Source organism: Zeugodacus cucurbitae, chromosome 6, assembly GCF_028554725.1.
Source record: "Zeugodacus cucurbitae isolate PBARC_wt_2022May chromosome 6, idZeuCucr1.2, whole genome shotgun sequence".
Taxonomy (NCBI): domain Eukaryota; kingdom Metazoa; phylum Arthropoda; class Insecta; order Diptera; family Tephritidae; genus Zeugodacus; species Zeugodacus cucurbitae.
Window position 1 is genome coordinate 47,904,618 of NC_071671.1, and position 13,879 is coordinate 47,918,496.

Below are 13,879 nucleotides of genomic sequence, written 5' to 3' on the forward strand. Positions count from 1 at the left end.
TTGAAATAAAAGCAGAAAAAATAGTAGAAAAAAATAGAAAAGAGTCTGCTGACGACTGCTTTGTGAGCCAGTTTTGCAAATACACAAATTCTTAATAATTTTACGCTACGCTCTTGTTATTGTTACTGCTGTTGTTGCCACTCGCTGCTCGTATGCTTTATTGCCAAATGGAAAATTGCAAATGCAATCGCAATCGGCGGCGCAGCCAAATGCAAATGTAATTCAATGCTAGACGTTGGATTTGAGTATCAAAGCGCTAGCACCGGCCACACTCAGCCACACAGTCAGTCAGTCAGTCAGTCACGCTAACTATCTAGCTAGCCAAAAGCTACTACTAGACCAAGCGACAAATAGACAGCAGCAGCAGCGGCGAATGGTTAGTGCGCAGCAAAGCAAACCAGCTAAGGCGGCATAAAGCCGTACGGCATAAAAGCTTCGCGAAATGAAAACATAATTAATTTCCAAAAAGTACAGAATAATATTTAGTTAAGTCACCGAAAAACAGAAAAACAAAAAAAATACAACAAAAATAATAATAATAAATAAGAAATAGCGTTTTTAGTTTTTAGTTAGCGGCGGCTATCAATTTCATTTGATTTTTGTATTTCTGCGCCGTGGCATTTGAGACTCTGAAACTTTTGGTTGCGGTCGGTTGCGCGCTGCCGCGAGTTGAGTGGCAGCCAGTCGTGGACTTTTGGTCCGTCTTTGCTATGATTTAGTTTAGTCTAACTGCGCGATTTTCGGAGTTGTGGCAGGAGGTTTTTTTTAATGTATTTTTGGCGTTTTCCTTAGTCATTTCATGTTGTTGGCACTGCCGCCGTTGCACTCAGCAGTGTAGATATCTACATATGCCTTCATGTGCATAAGTATTTACTGCTTATATTTACATGTTTGCAAAGCGACATAATCTATTTATGCCACACTTTTTTGCCACAAAGGCACACACGAACACATACAAATTTTGGCAGACTTATGCACCCACAGACACTGCGCAAGCGCATATTTATGCTTCAAACTTTATGTAGACAATATTTGCTGAATACAGGTTTTTCATTATGCGCTATTGCTGCTGTTTTCGGTGTTTTGTTATTGTAGACAAATATTTTTGTTTGAAAATTTTTCGAATTTTTAATAAATTTTTTAAAATTATTTTTTTTTGCACTCTTATTTAATTTTATTTTTTTAATATACTTTTTTTAAATAAGCACTTAATTTTTTTATGAAACAACAGTTTGTATATAATTTTCAACTTCGAAATTTCGAAAACTCCCGAAACAGCGTTTTTCATTAACTGATATATTCCTCTATAGATTTACAACACCTTTCGTTTATAATATTTTTTTTTTTAATATATTTACGAACTTCGAAAATTTCCAAAATACCTTTTTTCAATAATTTATATATTCCTCTAAAGATTTCTCAAAATTTTCCGTTTTCTTCAACACTTTTCTCTTGTTACAGCTTTCTTATTTTACATTTTCGAACTTCGAAAATTCCCAAAACATTATTTTTTAATAAATTTTTCTAAAGTTTTCTCAAAATTTTCCGTTTTCTTCAACAACTCTCGTTACTTATAACTTTTTAATATAAATATATTTTCGAACTTCGAAAATTCAGAAATTCCCGAAACATTCTATTTCAATAAATTATATATTCCTCTATATATTTCTCAAACGACGCCATTCATTTATTAAAACCTTTTAATAAAAATTTTCGAACTTCGAAAATTCTGGAAACATCCTACTTCAGTAAATTATATATTTTTTTAACATATTTCTCAAACTTCTCCGATATTTTCCATCCAACACATGTTTGTTGTTTACATTTCACAAATATAATTTTTTCCGTTTACAATATTTTAACATTTTGTTTTGGTTCAACATATTCATTTTCATTGCGGCCAATCAAAACTAGTAGCCGCGGTTGCAATCACTTTGAACGCCGCAGTTAAAAAGTGAAACATAAACAGCCACATAGTTATTAATCACAAAAAAACACAGAAAACAAAAACAAAAAACCAGCAACAAAGATCATCAAGCCGTATGATCGAATCGTCGATAACCTCGGCGCGTTATTGAGCAACGTCCAAAAGTCGCAGCGGCTACTTTACGGCCAAATAGTCGTATAGTCGCTGCTGATTGACTATTGCTATGTTTATAATTATTGCCACCTTTGGCGATATTTGCTACATTATTGTCTTTAAGCTCAAATCTGTTTGTTTACTCTTTAAATTCATTGAAGTTATTTTTAGCCAGCACGCACTGCTAACTGTATTAAAGCATATTTATTTCTAAAATATTTTAAACACTTTGCTTTTAAAAATATATTTTATATACAACTTGATTGCAATTGTATATTTCACACACACCAATTTTTCACAAGTTTAAATTTGAGTAGCAAATTATTATTTTGCACCGCGTTTTAGCCGCGTCTTCAACCGCACGCTTTAGTGGTCGATACAATTCTGTTAACAACAGCGCCAAGCGTGGCTGTTGTTAGTCGTTGTGGTGCGAGCGCAAAGCCACCAAACCAAGGCGACGGACTGGTATCGCATCGTCCAGCCTGGGTGTCTGCGGCTGTGGTGTGTTTGGTAAAAGCGTGCAGTGACGGCCGCGGTGGTTGTGGCGCGCATGCGCCAACGTTTATGCGCAGCTGATGCAAGCAATGCAAGCTAGATTGTAGCTTGAGACTTTTGATTTTGTTTGCTTTTGCGCTCTTTTGGTTTTTAATTTTTTGTGTGTTTAGATATTTGTGTTTTTATTTTGCTGGTTGATTGTTGAGCTTTATAGAATGAAGTGTGTGAATATTTGATTTTAAATATTGTTGGTATAGCTTTTTGTGTTTGGCAAAGAATTTTGAAAAATTTCATAAATTACATTTTTGAGTTTAACTTACTTAGTTAGATTTTATAAATAATTTTTTGATTAAGTAGATCCATTGACTCCTTGAAATAAATTCATTTAATAAGCAAGACATAGTTCATCTGATTAAAAATAAAATACAATACAAAATAAATGAACATATGTGAAGAGAAGATTATAAATATATAAAAACAGCTGATTAAAAGCTATTTGGTATTTTTTTTCATAAATTTCTTTAAAAAAATAAATAGAAATTTCTTTAATAATTAAATTTCTTTAATAAAATAATAAATTTCTTTAAAAGAATATAAATAAATATTAAAAATGTATTTAAAATTTATTTATTAGTTTGATTAAATATATAACTCTAATATTTTATTCTATATGACATTATTTTATACAAATTATTGTTTTCTATTTCCATATTCTATATATAAAATAATTTATATTATTGCTTAATTCAGACTAATTTTTTATTTATTTATTTCCTAAATATTTTGCTATTTTCTATATTATTTATTTTTTTATTTATTAAATATGAGTTAATACATATTTTTTAAAATTTTTGGTTTTTTTAATTCACTGCTTGTTTTATTTTTTATTTTATTTTATTTTATTTTATTTTATTTTATTTTATTTCATTTTATTTTATTTTATATTATTTGTTTCTGATTTTATTTTATTTTATTTTTTAAATTTTGTTATTTTCATTTTTTGAATTAAAAAAATTGACTTATCTCTTGAGCCCATTATTTGCTCAAACATTTTTTTTTCTTTGGTCAATTGTAACATACAGCATCCGACCTACTCGCAATCCACCATCATGGCATGTCCAACAATAACAGACCTACTCGCCAGCAGTTAATTGCGGCGATTGAGTGCCAAAGTCAATCAAATGAAAATGAAACTATAAATGACCCAAAACAAAAGACATTCACTTTCAATACTTAAGCGCTTAAATTTTCACTCAATTACTCATATTTCTACTCACTCATTAAGCTTAGCTTCAAAATTGAGAAGCTGTAAGCAAAAAGTGAGAGCCCCAACCGGCAGACTAACTACTTTTATTCGTGCAACCGAGTAGCAACAACAACCTATAGTTTCCTCTCTATTTCGGTGACGAAAGCAAATAAAATGTTTTGTTAGTTTTTCTTTTTTTTCTCTTATTCCTTTATTAGTTTTTTGTTTTGATATTTACACTCAATTGAGTTGAGTCAGTAAGCGTGTTGCTTTTTTTGCGGCGAATTCGTCTTGTAATTTGCTTTTTTGTGAGACTGATGTGGTTTAACTGGATATTTTTTTGTATTTTTTCTTTCTTACGTTAAAGTTTTTGCGGCGAATTGTAAGACAACTTATGAATGAATGCTTAGTGATTTAGCGTTTTTTAATTGGAAACTTGTTTATCTCTTGTATAATACTCGTATTAATACTATATTTTTATTGAGTTGCTAATAAAATAATTATAATCTAATTATAATTAAAGTTTTTTTATGAATTTCTTCTGGGGAAAAGTTGATAATTGTTATTACCGAGTAGAAATTTCATTGCTAATACAACATTCATAAAGTTATAAAATTTGTATTTCTTATTATGTTTTTTAAGATCTGTACTATAAACATGACCGAAAAGTTTTATACACCATTGAATAAGAGGAAAATGTAGATTGAATCCATTTTTATACTCTCGCAACAAAGTTACTAGCAACAAAGTTGCTACGAGAATGCTTTCGAAAATGGGCATAATCGGACCATTGCCACGCCCACAAAATGACGAGAACCAAAAACACATAAAGTGTCATAACTAAGCCATAAATAAAATTATAACGGTAAAATTTGGAATAAAGGATCGCACTAAAAAGGGGCATATGTGGATGTAACTTTTTTGGGGAAGTGGGCGTGGCCCCGCCCCAAATCGGTTATTTGTATATATCTCACAAACCAATGAAACCAAACTTTCTGCGGTCGGTTTTCTTACGTACCCCACCACACACCATGAAAATAGTTGAGATCGGATAATAACCACGCCCACCTCCCATACAAAGGTTAGGTTGAAAATTACTAAGAGTGGGTTATCTCACTAACGAAAACCGCCAGAAACACTAAATTTTTCAGACGGAATTGCAGAAGGAAGCTGCATTCAGATTTTTTTACAAAATGCAAAATGGGCGGGGCATCGCCCACTTATGGGTCAAAAACCATATCTCAGGAACTACTAGACCGATTCGAAATTCGGTATATAATACTTTTTTGACACCCTGATGACACGTGTGGAAAATGGATGAAATCGGTTCACAACCACGACAACTTCCTATGTAACTCAATTTTGAATTCCATCTTATCCCTTTACTTTATAATATAAACATAAGGAACCAATGAAGATAGCGAAATAAAACTTTACACAAATACTGTATATGATCTGTAGCATCACTTGTGAAAAAATTGTCGAAATCGGATTATAACTTTTCAAAGGCCCGAATATCGAATATGAAGAATTCAGTGTCCCATGGTAATTTTTCACCGAAAATTTGGGTAAATCTCTCAGGTATTTTAATTTAATTCCGAGGAAATCTTTTTCTTCTAATAGTGTGTCTCTGTACCAGAAATAGTTAAAATTGGGTCATAACTTCCATTATTTCTCATATATGAGGCATTCTCTGGAAAAAAGCCACTTGAAAAAAAAAGTTCTTTATTTTCTTTGGCAATGATATTTCTTATAGTATATGTAAAACCTAAAATAAAACATATGGTGTTAGGTCTGTGTAACGCGGGGTTGCCATACTGTAAGGTGCCAAAGTTTTTTGTTTAAAAATTTTCTAACCGCAATAACTTTAAAATTAATGAACAAATTTTAAAACACCATGTGACTTTTTTGTACAGAATTTCAAAAACTTTGAAACTGTATATCGTAAAAATTTTTAAAATTAATATTTCATAGCAAAAAATTAAAAAAAAATTTGAATTTTTAACACTTTATGCCCCCTTCGATTTTTTTTTAAATATCTTAAAATGTTCCTTATTTCATCACCTTTTCACTCCCCAAAGGGAATTTTGGGACAGCAATATTTGTATGAGCTACAAATAAAAAACCAACTCAGAACATGATGAAAAATCATTGATTTATGCACTATTATTATCTGCATTTAGCGTAACCCAGGATTAACGACGTGGACGTGGCAGAAATTTAATCCCTTTTTGTTTTTTTGTTATTTTTAAAATTTTTTTAAATTTTTTTGTATTTTTCAAATTTTTTTTTTTTGTTTTTTTGGTTTTTGTTTTTTATTTAAAATTATTACGTACTTGAATCTAATCTAAGTTTTAAAGTTTGAGAAATTCTGTACAAAAAAGTCGCATGGTATTTTAAAATCCGTTCATATCTGCCTCATATACCTAATTATAGAATTTTCAAATTGGGTCAAATTGTGTGTTATCTTTTTAAAAATATGTTAAGAAATTGCGAGAGTATAAAATGTTCGGTTGCAACCGAACTTAGCCTTTCCTTACTTGTTATTTTTATTTTTTGGTAACTGTATAGAATACAATAATAATACTTTTTTCAAAAAGCCTTTTTCGAATTTCGAAGACATATGTTCCGATTTTGAAAGCTAACTTCCAATATCAGAGAATACACTTATATTATTGAGTTATTTCCACCGCATTTCGAACACATAATTTTTCTGATTTTATCCGATAAACTTATACTAGTTTTTAAACTGAATTGACTTTAATAAATTTAAATATTTTTAATGAGAATTATTTTAAAAATTTTCATTTTACTAAAAATTTATTTTTAAATTGTTTCTAAAAAATGTCTATCTTTTTCCAGCACTTTATGTAACTCCTATTCCTCCTAACTATTTTTTGAGCAATGATTTCACTTCGCCTGGAATATCGCCAAAATAGCTGCATGATTGATGGCGTTAAAACCATGGAGCCCCTATGTAAGTATATACGAAAACATATATTTGTGTAAGTCAGTATATACCATATAGCGTATTGTATAAACATTATTTTTGTAGACTTTCTGCGGTGACACTTTCCATTAGAAATGTGTTTCGTTTTAAACGTTATCAAGTGACATCTTAATCAATGAAGTTGCGAGCAAGCAAAATTTCCTGGTTCCATGTGTAGCCAACACCCACAGCCGTCCACAAAGGCACACAATTCAAGGAGCGCCTGGCATTAACACCAACACACAACAAAGCACACATACACACAGCTTTACTGGTGAGTACTGCTCTAGTACATATTTTTTGCATACATACATTCGCACATATATGCGTTGGCTAAAAATTGTTGCACGAACGCCGCATTTTCGCAATCAATCATTGACAAATTGCGTTACAAAAACAAAAACTATTAACAAATAACGCATTACCAACTGAGGAGAGCAATAACAACAATATGTGTTTATATGTGTGTATATGGTATTTAAGGCAATCGCTTATCAGCCATAAGCCATCCGCCAGCAATTCAACCAAAAAACGTGCCACAAGCAGCATGCAACATGTGACAACATGCAACATGATGGTGCCAACAATTGAACGTTGCGATTTATTTTGCGACCGTGCACTACCTAAATTCGAAGTAACACACATACATATACATATGTATATACACTCCTCTACATATATATGTATATATTCGAGTAAAGCACCCTATAGCAGGTGCCTGTAAGTGGTAGGCGAAGTCTAACAAAGGCAACTTTGTATATAATTCGATCGATTTATAGCCAATTCCTTAGCGTCGACTGCTGCTGCTGCGGCTCTTACTAAGCTCTTTTATTTATTTATTTATTTGCGCTGCTACCAAAGCTGCTTATGTTCGAGTCTGCCTGCCTGCGAGCCAGTTAAAGCCATCACTCCATTTCCCATCGATCTCTCGCAAAAGCCAACAATTGTCCGCACACGATTTGCGCGCCACGTTCCCGTTGCTTGTGTCTGTATGTATGTTCGATGAAACAGTCGTGGCTAAAAAGTTTTGGCTTAAAAGTGGTATTAAAATATCTTTCTTTTATTATTACTCTTTGGAGATCTGCTCTATATAAAAATAGACCCTAAACCTTTACTCTTGCTCGATATAGTTCTGATGCTTTCAAATGTTTAATTGAGTTATATGAGTATAATCATGACGAATCCAACTGTACATTCAGTCAAGCTATGAAAGTCGATTTTTGTTGAATCCATTTATTAATTAATTTAGACTAATTACCCCGAAAAAAATATGAAACAATGTTTACTGTAACTTTTGCAACCGAAATGCCCATTAGTATTATCTATTAGTAAGAATAATATCTATCTATATGGATCACTACGACACTTCAGAATCTATTGTTCACTTTTTCTGCGGGTCTGATGACCGGTATTTTATCGATTTATTTTTAATAATTGTAAATTATAAAAGTTTCAATAGCAGACCATATACGTGGTGTGTTCAAGAAATTCCGGGTATTGTAAAATTTAAAATTTCATAATTTAATTGCTTTCTTTTTCTGTAGCAGTCGCTAAGGTTGGACGTTTTTTTATGAGCTTGTCGATTTACGTTTGTAAAAAGCTCACACTCAATACTGTAACGACGCCTCAGCCTCCTTATTCGCCAGACATGACTGCGTGTGACTTTTTCATATTTCCAAAAATAAGAGAACCTTAAAGGGTCGTAGGTTTACAAGCATACGATAACTCGCTGAAAGAGCCAAAGGCATTCCCAAAAATTGAGTTTGGGAAGTGTTTTGACGGTTGGAAGAAACGCTGTCATTAGTTCATAATTTCGAGAGAGGGACTATTTTAAAGGCGCCAGCATTAATGTAGACGATTGAATAAATATTTTTTTTTTATTTTTCAAAAAATTAAACTTATTGTTAGTTTTTGAGCACACCTTATATCTTGGCATATTCAAGTTCCTGCATTCGACACTATTCGGACCATAATCACGATTTACGGAGAAATTTGGCTTTGGCACCACCTATCGGAATATTAGTATGACTATAATCTCCTTTTTCACTCATTCTTATTCACAATGTTGTGTTGTGTATGTGTTGTATCCTAAAAGCAAGTAATAAGTTGATAAAATGTGCTCTTATTAAATATAAACATTAGATTTTACTGTACTTATTACAATACATTTATTTATTTAAACAATTTACGATCTCAAGAAACACTCCAAAAAACCAGAAACCGCATGAAACCTATTAATCTATCACCTATGAGAAAGGTAACCTCACTTTATACTTCTGTCACACCGTGACATCGACCTTCCTGCTGCATAAATCAATTTTCTTTACTCCACTCCCTGATCCTCGATAACACCAGTTCATCATTTGTATCGAGCTTTTTTCACCTGATAAAACCTGACTTTTTCCTTCCAGATGATTTTTATGTTATAGATCGAAATAATAACGATTCTAATTGGAAACGAATATTTTTTTGTGCTGAGTAGTCTCATGATCATCATCATGAGGCTTGGACTTAATTTCAAAATAAATGTGATCTCCAAATTCCTACCTCGGAACTTTTCTGCTAAGCTATTCACATGTTTCCTTACTTTTATGTCCACCACTGTTGGCATATTTGTTTTTCATTGCTTGTTCATTGGTTTTTGCATTTGTGATTGTTTTGCGCGCGTGTTGCACCACAAATCTGCGCGGCTTTTGTTGTCATGCGCTAAGCCATCAATTTGGCAGCTAAGGAGGTTGCTGTTGCGGCTGCCGTAACAATTGCTAGCGGCCGCCTGTTGTCGGTCCACAGCCACTATCGACAGTCATTGCCCTAGTTATTTTTTTCCACTCCTTTGATTTTATAAATTTGCGGTGTATTTGGCTTTTTTTCTATTTGTTTTTGCTTTTGTTTTGGTTCACTTGGCTTTGATCGATTTGTGCGAACGAGATTTTGTTATATTTGCTTTCATTTATTGCTAATTGAATGATGATGATAAAATGTGTAAATTTAATAGCAAATTGTTGCTGAATTCATTGCTGTCTAATGTGAGTTAAAATGGTATGTTTGTATTTATAATTGATAAGAAATTGCCAAGTAAGTTTATTAGCCAATCTGGGACTAGATATTATAGAAGTATTTTTGATTGTGTAGTCAACAATTTTTTCATGGTATTTCGTTGATTTGCTACAATTATTCGTTACAAATCATTTCCGGCGCTATCGTTTGGTTTCGTCAGGAACGGTGTTCTACTAAATTGGCACTATAATAACTGGAGGTCTAAAGTGAAGCAAATAATGATTGATTTGTGTCTCATATTGCTTATATGTTGTCGAAGTTGTGGATCGATTTTATTCATTTTTGCCATTAAACCACATTAAGCTAAACATTATTGAAGAGAACTAATTTTTATTTAATTGCTATAAGAGATATAGTGGGAGATCTTTATCGATTTTGATCACTTTTGGATCTTGTTTTGCCTGATCTCTAGTGCTCGCTGAAAAAATGTACCTTTCTCCTACATTTCGAGTATAATCAAAAGTCATAACTACGATCCGATACCACAACTTTCAAGCATTTCCAAATTCAATACATGGTGCACCGCGCGGCTCATGAACCTTTTGACTAGTACCAATGCATAACAATTATTAACAACTAATGGACCAGGATTTTCTGTTGATATTCTGAATTTCGAATACAGTCTATTGTATATTCCAAAAACTGAATATTTAACAATGATATCAATCAAGGAATTAAATTTAAAAACGCATGCGGTTAGATCATGAAGATGCCTTTCTTGTTGTCCTGGTAACAATAAAATTTGTATTTCTGCCCACTTCGGATTACATGTAATGTTGAAACAGCTTATGGTTCCTCAGGATATATCTGATTTTGTGTATCAATCTGTGACGTGGTAATTTTATTTATCGGTTTTATTGTTTTACCAGCATTTGGTTCACTATGTTTGATATTTAGATGATATTCTCCTTGTCCTTGCCGACATATTAGTGGATAGTGAAATGTGTCATATGATCGATTTAGATCCGAAATCATTCGGAATTTTTCTGCCAAGTAATTTAATGGCTCTATTGTTAATGGGATCATCTACCATAATAACACCAACACCTCTTCAACAGTTGTCTCCTTCAATCTACCAACATGTTCTCTTAATGACAATTTGTAAGCTTAAATGAGAATTGTGAGACTCTTTTAATGCGAATTGATTCTCATTTTCTAAACAACTTCTCTTTTTTCGTCGTTTAGAATTAAATTATACTGATACCGAATTGTCACACCTTCTTCACAACTGCCCATAAAATAAATTTTTTGAAACTTGGGATTATCATTAGAGATCGGCTGCAATAACCCAATTTAATGGTAAACTTAAGTGCTTACTGACACAATTTATCCATTGCGCTGATAGAAATCTTTGAATGCAAGACGAACAAATGATTCACTCGAGAATGAGCGGCTGATTCGGTGTTTCTTTCGTTCTCATACTCCTGTAGCTACATGTAATGTAGCTTGTTCTCGCAATAGCTTGCCGCAGAAGTTCTTCACGCTGTTCTTGAGTTTCTTGTACACGACTCTCTACTGTCCTTATCCTTTGAGATTCGTTTCTTGCTGAGGTTCGTTCTGCCGCCTGATAAGGTCTTTTATCACATTTGTTTTGTTCATCCTTGTTCCGCGCATTGTTTAGGTTTAGTTTTCTTTTTGTGGCATTTTACGAAAAATATAATATCAATTTGTTTTTTAAATTTTAGTTTTGGGTGTGTTTCTTTTAAAGTTTTCCTTACCTTTAGTGGTTTTCGACATAGGTAAATACAAAAAACCTATTTTGGGCTATGGCCACACTCACTTACCTAACATTCTTTAACCACGGATGCCCTTCCGTGATCCTCTTATAGTATTATTTATTGCTTACCTTTTTATAATTCATCCGTAGATAATGTTATAAAACATTTATTTCTTAAAATATGACTTGTTAGAACTAATTTTCGAACCATGATTGACGTAAAGCAAATTAAGTTTTCATCTTGCTAAAACAGACATTACTTGAGATCTCCCATGATTGGATCATTTGGGTTCATTCGTTTTGTGTTACGAAACTTTTAGGTTAGCTTTTGTTCGGAAAATCAGTTAAAACAGTAAATCTAGATAATACTAAATGAAGTTTTCATTTAAAAATAATATGTAACTAACGGAACAATTTTCTGATAAATCAGCTGTTTCCAAACATATTGCTATTAATTTAACACTGTATGGACCCGCACTTAAAACACACTCATATATTGCACCAACAATATTTATTACAATGGTCTGCAATTAGAAACGACCATATCGATTGACGACGACCAAAACAAGACAATGAGAAATCAACACCGAATGCTCAAGTGCCAACACAAACAAATTGATATTATGTGAATAGGGAGATATGGATTTCATTTTTTCCAACTTTTGATTAATTGCTGTGGGCGTATACAGCATCAGATAAGCGAACTCTAAATGCCGTAAACAATAAATCATACAAAAACAAAAAACGAAAATTGCCGATAAAATCAAACACACAATTTCAAATGGTGCAAAATGATTTGCTTGAAAGGCGCTCACTTAGTGGAAAATCTCACACGATTTTATTATATAATAATTCTACACAAATACGCGCATTACTCGTATGTTTTGCTATTAAGCACGTCCACGCAGGTTTTTACGAAACAGTCAAACAATTTCATTAATTTTCGTCTGTTAGATTCGTAATTTTTTAATTTTGTAAGTTGGTAGTTAACAACTCCACTGAGTGTATACAAAATATAAATTATTAGTATTCACCATTGTCTTGCCATTACTGGTGCGTATTCAAGTCATTCACTGCATTTTTCGCGGCATATCGCAGCGGATCATCTAAGTTTTCACAAATAAACGGAAAATATATTATTTATAACACCTAAATTAAATACCGAACTATTTTTTGTTATGATTTCGATATCATTTTGCTGCGCACAGTGTGTGTTAGATAAACTATATGGACTTAAATTAGTCTATATGTAGATAATATAATGGTCAAAAGCTCCTCAATCCCACCATATGAGAGCATGATAAAATTTCGTAACCTCTTATTTTTGAAAATCTCACAATCTGCTTTTATAAATAAAGAGAAGCAAATATTTATACGATTCAATAAAAGTATATCAATTTTATGTAACTAACAGTTTTATTTTGGTAGCTGTACATATAAAACACACCCTAATCGTTTTGAAGAATAGTACGGAGTTTACAATTCTTCGCTGGTTATAATTCTAAGTTCTTTCCGGTACCACGGTTGTCATATAAACATTTTTTAGACTTAATCCTCTCATAATATGTTCCCTAAAAGAGATATTTGAATTTTATGAACAGTATAAAGTTTCCGCTTTGTCTCGCCATTCGCTGAATTATGAATTAACGGAATTCTATTGACAAAAATCTGGGACAGTCGATCTTCACAATATTCTCTTTCACTATCACGTCGTTTTCCTCATGGAACACAATTCCTTTCTTATTGACCAAATCTGGCATCGTTCAGACGCTCAATTGTTGACAGTATATGTCCGAATTAAGAGTTTGCCCGTACTGGAGGAGCTCATAGAAGATGATTCCTTGCTTCCACCATCAAACACATATCCACCGTTTTCCAGCAACCATCCCTTTCAGAAATGGATCGATTTTTTTTCTGATTCAGCAGCTATTCGCAGATGGAAATGTGGTAAATTTTATTGGTTCCAAACGGTTTTTAGTACAATGTTTGGTTCGAACTCGATGTTTTCCATTGCTTTATCGATGTTTTCTACAATTCCTTTCGAAAAATCCTTCCAAGACTTAATGCATCTTTGGCATCTGAATTATCAGAAAAGAATCGATGTACCGATACCGATAATTTTCAAAGCACCTTATCTAACTATACCTTTGTATTTAAGGAGATTTTACACTAACCCAAAAATTTACAAATATTTACACTGTGCAGAGTACACTTCCTGCCTATGCATTTCGAAAGGCGTCCACTATTTTATACAAATGAACAAATACATATATGTAATTTTAATTGTTTCTTCTT

At 32.5% G+C, this 13,879-nt stretch overlaps 2 protein-coding genes across 3 annotated transcripts in view; one reads left to right on the top strand and one right to left on the bottom strand.

The window, feature by feature from the left end:
• The window catches only part of LOC105216992 (tenascin-R), a 175,504-nt gene extending 172,999 nt beyond the window's left edge, over positions 1–2,505 (bottom strand). Inside the window, exon 1 of one of the 2 annotated variants that reach the window (XM_054234886.1) lies at positions 2,367–2,505. The gene's annotated coding sequence lies outside the window, so the exon portion shown is untranslated. Of the gene's footprint in view, positions 1–2,339 lie in introns of both variants that reach the window. The other variant, XM_011191789.3, reaches the window with a different exon arrangement.
• The window catches only part of LOC105216989 (zinc finger protein 845), a 166,848-nt gene that overhangs the window by 101,010 nt on the left and 51,959 nt on the right, over positions 1–13,879 (top strand). The window contains exons 3-4 of the mRNA XM_054234887.1: positions 6,684–6,798; positions 6,877–7,084. The gene's annotated coding sequence lies outside the window, so the exon portion shown is untranslated. The remainder of the gene's footprint in view (positions 1–6,683; positions 6,799–6,876; positions 7,085–13,879) is intronic.